Source organism: Somniosus microcephalus, chromosome 8 (genome assembly GCF_052327205.1).
Source record: "Somniosus microcephalus isolate GS21.2 chromosome 8, FLI_Smic_1.0, whole genome shotgun sequence".
Classification (NCBI taxonomy): Eukaryota; Metazoa; Chordata; class Chondrichthyes; order Squaliformes; family Somniosidae; genus Somniosus; species Somniosus microcephalus.
The window spans coordinates 141,293,612-141,304,254 of record NC_140994.1 but is presented as its reverse complement, the minus strand read 5'-3'; the positions used below and the strand labels follow the sequence as shown (position 1 = coordinate 141,304,254).

The window sequence follows — 10,643 nt, the reverse complement described above, 5'->3', positions numbered from 1 at the left end:
GACACTCCAGTGCAGTACTGAGGGAGCGCTGCACTGTCGGAGGTGCCATCTTTTGGACAAAACATTGAACTGTGGCCACGTCTGTCCTCTCAGATGGATGTAAATGATCCCATGGCACTGTACAAAGAAGAGCAAGAGAGTTCTCTCCGGTGTCCTGGTCAATATTTATCCCTCAACCGACACGTAAAACAGATTATCTGGTCATTATCTTATTGCTGTTTGTGGGACCTTGCTGTGCATAAATTGCCTGCCACATTTCCTACATTACAATAGTGACTATACTTCAAAAGTACTTAATTGGCTGTAAAGCACTTTGAGACATCCTGAGGTTGTGAAAGGTGCTATATAAATGCACCTTTCTATATAAATGCAACTCTATTTTACATAAGAACATAAGAAGTAGGAGCAGGAGTAGGCCATACGGCCCCTCGGGCCTGCTCCGCCATTCAATAGGATCATGGCTGATCCGAATCTAGACACAGTAATTGTACAGATCGCTAAAAGGCCACAATAATTGTAAAGTAACACAAACAGAAAGTACTGGAAATACACAATGGGACCATTAGCATCAGTAAAGAGAAAACACAGGTTAAAGTTTTGGATATAACATTTAATCTGAAAGATAAGTGGTTTAGAATGGTTGGGAAAGAGAGAAAGGCAGTGAAGAAACAACAATCACTGAGAGAAGGTTAATGGGTTTAATCGCCAGCAAACTGCTTAATGGAAAAACAGGAAATTGTTAGATGATCTAAAAGACCATATCAGTGAGGCAATCAAACAACACTAAAAGAACAAAAGAATGTGCAAATAGCTGACATTGACAAGGCGTGGGGAAAGGCCCACACAAGCCAAGCCAATAGGGGAAATTGGAAAAAACCTGCAGACGTTGGAGGTTTGAAATAAAAACAGAAAACGTTGAAAACTCATCGAAAATGCACCTGCTCAAACGATAGAAAAACAGTCTAACACAACCAACCCCCCTCCCTCCCCAGAACTGCATTCGGATGAAGTATCAATCCAACTGCCTACCCATCCCTAGCATGCCCACACCCACTGATGTCAAGAAAATGGAAAATATAGACAAGCACTGCACTACAACAACCTGAATTTTTATAGTGTCTTTAACCTAGAAAACGTCCCAAGGTACTTCAGAGGTGCAAGTAAAAACAGCTTCAGATTGTGTGTAAAATATTATAAACTGGGGTAGACAGACACATTGAGCCACACAGTATTTGGACGTTTTTGGCATTGGCAAAAGCAAAACTTGTCATATTTGTATTTTTACGGCAGAGATCCTATTGCAGGATCAAGTGCCCACACAGTGATTACACTTCAAAGGTGCTTCATTGGCTGTAAAGCACGTTGGGAGGTCTTGGTGCCATGGAAGGTACTATATAAATGAAAGTCTTTCTTTCCACACTGTCTGTCTGTCACTCAAACGTGCCTGTCACAGACGGGTCACTTTCAGCTCAGTGACTGCACTGCCATCTTGGGACAGCAGAGAATTTTAGCTCGCGGGGGGAGGGTGGCGGGAGAAATACGTTTGACGTGTTGTTTTTTTTGCGCTGCTCTATGCAATCCCCAGTGTGTGATGTTTTCATCCAGAATGAGAGTCCCTGCAGGAGAATTGGAGGAACCCTACAGTGGCCCGACAGTTGAAAGCAGAGAGGCGCTGGTCTTACTCCTTGGGGCTGTGTGTGTGCGCGGACAGGGTGACTGGAGGAGACCTGAAGTTCAGGCTGCTGTGCTGCCAGATGCTTACGTCTCGTCCATGAATTTATTTGGTTTGTTACGGACTCAAGTTATGCTGTGCTCTCGGGAAATTCCCCTCGCCGCTATTTTGAGATTTTTCAACAATGGACAAACTAGCGCTGAGTCCAACTCCATTGAAAATCTGAATCAGTTCCACAGAAAGCGGCGCGAATCGTAGGGTTGCCAGCCATCTCGGATTGTCCTGGAGTCTACAGGATTTAAAGAGCGGTGCTGCAAGCAACGCAGGAGAAAAAACTTAGGGGCATTAAAAGAAGTTGCGTTTCTTTCATTTTCTTTGAACACTTTCATTTATTAGTTAATAAAAATATTGGAGATAGGAAAAAAGGCTGTTTGGCTTGACAGTTAAAAATCATCCAATCAGGTAACGAAGAATTAGTTTTAGTAACTTCTTTCTCGTTTTCTAAAGATGTGATGGAGCCTTGCCCCACCTTGGAATTTATAGATTGTGTGTTATGAGATGTTATTTACTTTATTTTTTTTAAGTATTTCCTCCCCAAACCCCCTCCCCCATCCTTTATTCCACCCTTTTTCTCCCTTTATCCCTGGTACGTTGCTCATGGCGATGACCCTTTGGCAGGATGTGGTTCCACAAGGCCCCAAGTGGCCAGTCTTCCTCTGTGAGCCTTGACAGCGAGTGTCAGCGGGTTATTCAGTCATCAGGGGGCAAAAGAGTGGAAACCCAATCCCGTCCTCGCTCGATGCCCCCACATACTTGGCTAGCAATCAAGAGGAAAAATCCAGACCAACGTTCTCCTCCCCAATCCAGGGATGCTGAGGCCAGTTGTAGGATCCCTCCCACCTACAGTTAACTCGGAACAGGTCGAATATTGAACCCAGGAATTTCCTGGTCTGTAAAACTCAACCATTGACGTTCTGAGTCAGCAGGGAGCCTGGGTTTATTTGCTTTAATTTGAAAGATATTAACAGTTTTTTTAAAGAAACGAGTAGTTTATTCGCAGAATGTTTTTTTTATAGCCCTGACTTTATCTTATCCGGGTAACAACTAACGATTTACTGAGTGTAATTGTTTGTGATAATATATATGATTGAATATCGGTAATCACTAAGCATGACTACAAAAACGCTAGAGTATAACAGTGTCAATTTGTACTCAGACAATAAGCTGTAATTCTCAGTTAAGTAATACTCTGAGGAATTTGTAGCAGGATGAGGTACACAGAGGTAGAGGGTGGCACCTGCTGGTACACAGAGATGAAGGGTGGCACCTGCTGGTACACAAAGGGTGGCACCTGCTGGTACACAGAGGTAGAGGATGGCACCTGCTGGTACACAGAGGTAGAGGGTGGCACCTGCTGGCACACAAAGGGTGGCACCTGCTGGTACACAGAGGTAGAGGGTGGCACCTGCTGGCACACAAAGGGTGGCACCTGCTGGTACACAGAGGTAGAGAGTGGCACCTGCTGGTACACAGAGGTAGAGAGTGGCATCTGCTGGTACAGAGGTAGAGAGTGGCACCAGCTGGTACACAGAGATGGAGGGTGGCACCTGCTGGTACACAGAGGTAGAGAGTGGTATCTGTTGGTACACAGAGATGGAGGGTGGCACCTGCTGGTACACAGAGGTAGAGAGTGGCATCTGCTGGTACAGAGGTAGAGAGTGGCACCAGCCAGTACACAGAGATGGAGGGTAGCACCTGCTGGTACACAGAGGTGGAGGGTGGCACCTGCTGGTACACAGAGGTAGAGAGTGGCACCTGCTGGTACAGAGGTAGAGGGTGGCACCTGCTGGTACACAGAGGTAGAGAGTGGCACCTGCTGGTACACAGAGGTAGAGGGTGGCACCTGCTGGTACACAGAGGTAGAGGGTGGCACCTGCTGGTACACAGAGGTAGAGAGTGGCACCTGCTGGTACACAGAGGTAGAGAGTGGCACCTGCTGGTACACAGAGGTAGAGAGTGGTGTCTGCTGGTACACAAAGGTAGAGAGTGGTATCTGTTGGTACACAGAGATGGAGGGTGGCATCTGCTGGCTGAAAGGAAACGAAAGATATCACACCATCATGAGATGAACACTGGCCCAAATGTAACTCTGGGTGGGTTTTGGGTGGATGGTGAGGCACCCGCCGCTGCAGAAACGAAGCCCAGGCTATTTTAACTCCCGAGCCCCATTAACGAGCCACTGGTTCACTTTCCCCCAGAATGGGCACAAAGCAGCTACTGGCTTACGGAAAATCGGGCAGCCTTTAGCCGCCTGCCAGTTATCAGGTAGGTGTGGGGAGTCCCCCAAAAGGGAGGGCGGCGGTGGAGAGTTCACCCCCGCTTCTCTGGTCCCACAAAGAAAAGTGAAAAGCTTACCTTTCAGGGACTCTTCCCAATGCTCCTCTGGCCTAGTTCAGCCACTACCGCTCCCCTGCTCGGGTTAGTAAAAATTGCACTTGGGGCTTGATGACATCTTCAGAATCCGATCTACATATTTAAAGAAAGACCCCACCCGCGTTGGGCTGTCAGCTTAACCGCCCACCCAGAAACCCGCGTAAAAAATGGCAGTCGGCAGCATTCGGGGAGCTCAAGGACAGGTAAGTAACCTGGGCAATTTTAACTGTCCATCCTTCTAGTACCCGCTAGGCGGGGTGGGTTAAAACTGGACTCTTTATTAGCCTCAGGTTCCTGCAGGAATTGATGATGGGGCAGAGCATTGATAGGGATAGAAGTTAAACTGTACTGGAATTGAATAGGATGGAGTGAAGTTTAAATATTTGAACTCCGATCTCTGCAGTGAGATTAATCCAGAGTGAGTAAGACTGTCCTTGTCATGTGACTGTCGTCAACCGCTCTGAGATCATCACAAAGGACTGGTTTCTATTACTGATCCATTAGCTAATCCCCGTGTAATGTGCGGCCATCAGGGTTAATTACAGACACATCGAGTCTCAGTAATGACTGCACACACCAAAACATGAGGCTGGCGTCACACACACACTGACACAGAGCTGGCTTCACACACACTGACACAGAGCTGGCTTCACACTCACTGACACAGAGCTGGCTTCACACACACTAAGACACAGAGCTGGCTTCACACACACTGACACAGAGCTGGCTTCACACACACACTAAGACACAGAGCTGGCTTCACACACACTGACACAGAGCTGGCTTCACACACACACTAAGACACAGAGCTGGCTTCACACACACTGACACAGAGCTGGCTTCACACACACTGACACAGAGCTGGCTTCACACACACACTGACACAGACGATAGCAAAATACTGCAGATGTTGGAAATCCGAAATAACAACAGAAAATGCTGGAAAAACTCAGCAGGTCAGGCAACATCCGTGGAGAGAAATTTGAGTTGACGTTTCGGGTTGGACCCTTCTTCAAAACTGGAAAGAAAAGAAACTAGATCGGAGGCAGGGCTGCGATCGGACAAAAGAATAAAAGAAACAAAAGAAGTAAAAGAGATTAGAAGCTAGGTGAGATAGTAATAGGCTGGGATTAGGTGTAAAGTGTACTGGCAGGGCAAAAGATAGCTGCCAGGTGTGAGAGAGAAACTTTTGCCCTGCCAGTACACTTTACACCTAATCCCAGCCTATTACTATCTCGCCTAGCTTCTAATCTCTTTTACTTCTTTTGTTTCTTTTATTCTTTTGTCCGATCGCAGCCCTGCCTCCGATCTAGTTTCTTTTCTTTCCAGTTTTGAAGAAGGGTCCAACCCGAAATGTCAACTCAAATTTCTCTCCACGGATGTTGCCTGACCTGCTGAGTTTTTCCAGCATTTTCTGTTGTTATTTCACACTGACACAGAGCTGGCTTCACACACACTGACACAGAGCTGGCTTCACACACACTGACACAGAGCTGGCTTCACACACACTGACACAGTGTTGTTAGCTGGCTAAACTTCACTAAGGTTTGTATACACGTGGATTCTGCTCCTCCAAAGATCTCAGGTAAATTTCTACTGGAAGTGTTTGGAATGTGGTAAAGATCCATGAATTGTCCTAGGCCATGAAGGATATCAGTTTTGATGGCCGGCTCATTAGATCTTGGGAGATATCATCAAACATTCCTATTCCCCTTTGTCCCCAGCCTGTGTTGCTCTGTGAATTTACACTTTCAAGCATAATTTAACTAAAGTGTTACAATTTATTATAGATCGTACCAAGATCCTTCTGTGGCCCAATGGTCAGAAATCCCAAAACACAACATGCAGTAGAGTCTGTGATTACCATGGATTGTACATAGACTGTGGAAGAAGATTAAGTTGTTGAGAGCGAGTCTATTACTGTATAAGGTAAGTTGTAGATGGGCTGTGGAAGGAATCGGCTAGGTGGGCTGAGGGGCCTTTTTCCATTCTGATGTTCCTTCACATTCATGAATTCCACTGTACCAGCCATATGCGTCACTCTGGGCTGAATCTTAACTCCCATAAATGGGTGGGTTGGGGTAAGGGTTAGAGGTTCAAATTCAAAAATTCTGAACCCAACCCGCCTCAAACCTGCCCACTTCCGGTTTTAACGGAGGCAGGATGAGGGGCGGGCTACCAATCTGCTCGCAGGAGGTGGGTTGGTCATTTAAATATTATAATTATCATTTTAACAGTCATTCTATTTTTAACTCATGTCAACTCATTTTCCCAGGCCTCGGGAAACCCGGCCTGTGAAAGGAGGTGAGAACAGCTGAATCCATAAGGTTTCCTTTGCCTCCGAGCAGGAGTGTTTCCTCCAGGCCCAACAAGCTACCCAGTAAACCCCCCATCTCCGCCACCATCTGCCCCCTGCCGACCACCAGCTGCCCTCTGACCACCAGTTTCCCCCCACCTCCCGACCACCACTGAAGCCTCCCCCATGATCGGAACCCACTGCAGCAATCGTACCCCTTCCCGCGCGCAATGGGGATCGGCCCCCATGAGATTGGGACATCCCCCCCATGAAATTGGGACCCACCCCCCCACCATGTGAGATTGGGATCCCCTCCCCGCGTGAGATCAGTACTCCCCCCGCCCCCCCACATGAGATTCAGAACCCCCCTGAGTGAGATCAGGAGCACCTCCCTGCGCGATGGCAACCCCCATGTGATTGGGACACTTTTGCGCAATTTGGACCCCTTCCCCAGCACGATTGGAACCCCCAACAATCTCTCCCACACCCCCTGCCTAGACCTACCTGCTCCCAGCCCTGCTCAGCTGCGGCCTTGTGTTGCAGGCTTCCCTGCCCAACAGGCCTCCAGCCTTTCAATCAGACTGGCTGCGGGCGGGAAACTGGGAGAAAAAAATGTTAAAACGTCCTGCAGTTAAAAACTGTAGTACGTTCGAGGAAACCAGTTCTTCCGGGTTTCCCGACCTGAAAACAGCTCCCCACCCCCAGCACAGAACGCACTTCCGGGCTAAAAGCCAGGCCGTTGTGTATGATTGAACTTAGAAGCTCTTGTTGGGTGATAGAATGCTAGGGTGTCCTCAATCCAGGGGTGAGAGGGTTAAGAAGTAGATGTGTTGGGCACACGTGTGGGGAGAAGAGTTATGGCTGCTGTTGCTTGTTGATGCCTGAAGCTCTGAAAACTCTATTATTGTCAGAACCATCAGACAGATGGGTACACTCAAGACACACACAAGCCAGTAACAGACAAGATCCATCACCATACATTGAGAAGAACAGCAATCTGCAGAGTAATTTTAGAAAGAAATAAGCCAGCCCATAATATGTACCTGTGTAACATAAACAATCATCCAATTAATTCCTTCATACTGTACTTGTACTTCCAGGTTCAATGCCTTTTGGAACTGTTATTTTTTGTTCTACTTGTTCTCAGGATGTGGGTGAAGCTGACCACATTTATTGCCCATCCCCCTGAGGAGGACTGCAACAAATTACAAGAAGACATTACTAAACTTGCAGAACGCGCATATAATTGGCAAATTAATTTCATACGAGCATATGAACAATGACGGACCGATAAGACCCTCTGGTCCATCGAGCCTGTCCCACACAATTACGATACCTTGTGTATCACAATATATACACTCCACCCCTTCTGAAACCATGTGATCTCCTGGGAGAGGCAAAAAAACAGATTAAAAACCCAGGCCAATTTGGGAGAAAAAAATCTGGGAAATTCCTCTCCACCCATCTAGGCGATCGAAACTAGTCCAGGAGATCACTCTGGCCCTGAATTCCCTGCAGTACCTACCTTCTGTAAGAGGTGATGTCCGCCCAGCCAGAAACAGGTCCAGCTCTCGCTTGAAGGAATTCAATGAATCAGCATCCATCGCACGAGATGGCAGCCTATTCCAGAGGTCCACTATACTCTGGGAAAAGAACCACCTCCTGACATCTAACCTGGATCTGGCCTTATACAATTAAATTTGTGACCCCTGGTCCTCCCTAACCTATTTAATTGAAATAAACTGTCAGCTGGAACACAATCTACTCCCTTCATTATCTTATAACCCTCAGTCAGATCACCTCTAATCTACGCTTCTCTAAAGTGCAGAGTCACAACTCTTTTAGCCTATCTTGATAACTAAGATGCTTTAGACTGGGAACTAGTCTAGTGGCCCTCCTCTGCACCCTCTCCAAAGCATCAATATCACCCACCATATGAGGACACCAGAACTTGACACAGTATTCCAAGTGCGGCCTGACTAAGGTCTCATACAAGGTCAAAACAGCCTTGTACTCAATTGTCCTATGGATACACCTCAACACCCTATTTGCTCTAGCTATTGCTTCACGGCATTGCTCATGTCACCTTTAAGGATGTGTACACTAGAATGCCCAAATCTCTTTCTATCTCCACCTTCTTTAATGCCTTTCCTTGAAGGGTGTATGAATATTGAGCATTTGCCCTGCCCACATGCATAACACTGCACTTATCTAAGTTATACATCATTTTCCAGTCATGAGCCCAGTCACCCCACACATTAAGATCTGCCTGAAACAGACGAGCATCATCTACAGTCCTAATACTCACACAGATCTTGGTATCATCTGCAAATTTGCAGATTGTGCCCCATCTCCCTGAGGACCCTCAGGTGGATGTCATCTGGCCCGGCTGCTCTATCTATTTTCAAGTTCTTTCTAAAACAATATGTTCATCTATGTTAATATTACTAGTTTTGTTAGTAATATTATTAAATTCTGATTGTTGAGCATCATTTTCAAGGGTGAAGACTGATGCAAAGTACTCATTTAATATTTCCAGCATACCTAGTGAGTCCTTTGTAACCTGTCCTTGAACACACTTCAATGGCCCAATACAGTCTTAGACAGTTCTCTGACTCTTCACATAACTGAAAAAGCTTTCCCCATTACTTCCACAGTTGTCTACAATCCTTTTTTCCATTAGCTTTTTTGCTGATCTAATAGCAGCCTTTGTTTTCTTTAGTTGTTCCTTGTACACAACTCTATTTAGTTGAGTATTAAATGCCTTTAATTTCTAGAAAGATTTGTGTTTACATCTTATTTGTCTTTGTACATAACCAGTCAGCCACCTTGGCTTTTTCTTACCACACTTCCTTCTTTTAACTTTGGGCACATGTTTGTTTACCACATTTTTATCTTTGTTGTGTTTGTACCGCTATACACAACTACATAAAATAATAAAGCAGCAGAGACTGAGAATAACTTCATGTGATCTTTACTGGGTAACTGGAACTTCGGCACTGACTATACAAATCGATATGCGTCTGTTATATACGCTCGCAACTAAGGATGTACATCCGCAAAACAAAGTAGACCCTTCAATGTTGTATACATTACACTTCCTCCCCCTTTAGTTTAATAGTATATTAACGCAAAATTTCTATAATTAACATACAGAGCCTGTCTTTACAGTAACCTTTTTGTTTTCTTAAAAGTAACAATATTCAAATTCCAACATAACATTTTATTTTGTCAACAGCCCTTTTAGAAGTCAAGTCTCTGGGGAGGCCTCCTCTGCCTCTCTGGGTAACGTCTCTCCAGACTCTCTTGCTTTGGGGAATGAGACTGTACAGGTACAGGTGCATCAGGTGAGCTATCAGCACAGGTAGAGCTCTCAGCTGTGGATGAGGCTGGTGCTGATGGTGATGAATCAGGAGTGTCTGTTTCCATGTCAGGTGAATCTGGGCGAGGTATAGGGGTGTTTTCCACCTGAACATCCAGAATTTGGTCCACGTGACGTCTCAAAGCGTTCTCTCCCACATCCACAGTATACATCAGTGGTCCCTCTCTTGTGGATATTGTCCCTGGTTGCCACTTTTCCGTCCAGGAATCACGAGCAAGAACTGACTGTCCCACACTGAAGCTTCTTGTTGGCTTAGCATTCAAATGTTTGAACTGTTTGTTCTCTACATCACGACGTACATTCGGTTTAAGAAGGTCCATGCGAGATCTCAGGTTCCTGTTCAGAAACATCATCGCTGGAGTCTGATTAGTGGCTGCGTGTACTGCGTTCCGATAAGCAAAGAGGAAATTGTCTATCTTGTGTTGCAGTGGTAGATTCTCGCTGTACATTGCTTTGATGGCCTTCTTGAAAGTCTGTACGAATCTTTCTGCCAAGCCATTTGTAGCTGGATGGTACGGGGCAGATGTGTAGTGCTTGATTCCATTTTTCCTCATGAAACCTTGGAATTCGTCAGAGACAAATTGTCGTCCATTATCTGTGCAGATTTGTTCTGGTAGGCCATTTCTAGTGAACATGGTCCTCAGAACTGAAATAGTCTTTTCAGATGTGGTTAATTTAATTTTAATGACCTCAGGCCATTTGGAATGTGCATCGACTGCAATCAAGAACATGGAGTCCATGAACCGTCCAGCAAAGTCGATGTGCACACGTTGCCATGGTGATGAGGGCCATTCCCATGGATGGAGAGGGGCTTGTGGTGGTGTGTTCTGGACCTTTTGACATCCTGAGCAGCTCTTTGT

At 45.9% G+C, this 10,643-nt stretch overlaps 1 long non-coding RNA gene across 1 annotated transcript; it reads left to right on the top strand.

Annotated features, from left to right (window-relative positions):
• The first annotated feature begins 1,495 nt into the window (after window positions 1–1,495).
• On the top strand, window positions 1,496–9,393 carry LOC147113827 (uncharacterized). Its single transcript, XR_015079282.1, has 3 exons — window positions 1,496–2,134; window positions 5,896–6,034; window positions 7,549–9,393. It is a non-coding gene; the product is annotated as an uncharacterized LOC147113827 (long non-coding RNA).
• Window positions 9,394–10,643: the final 1,250 nt, after the last annotated feature.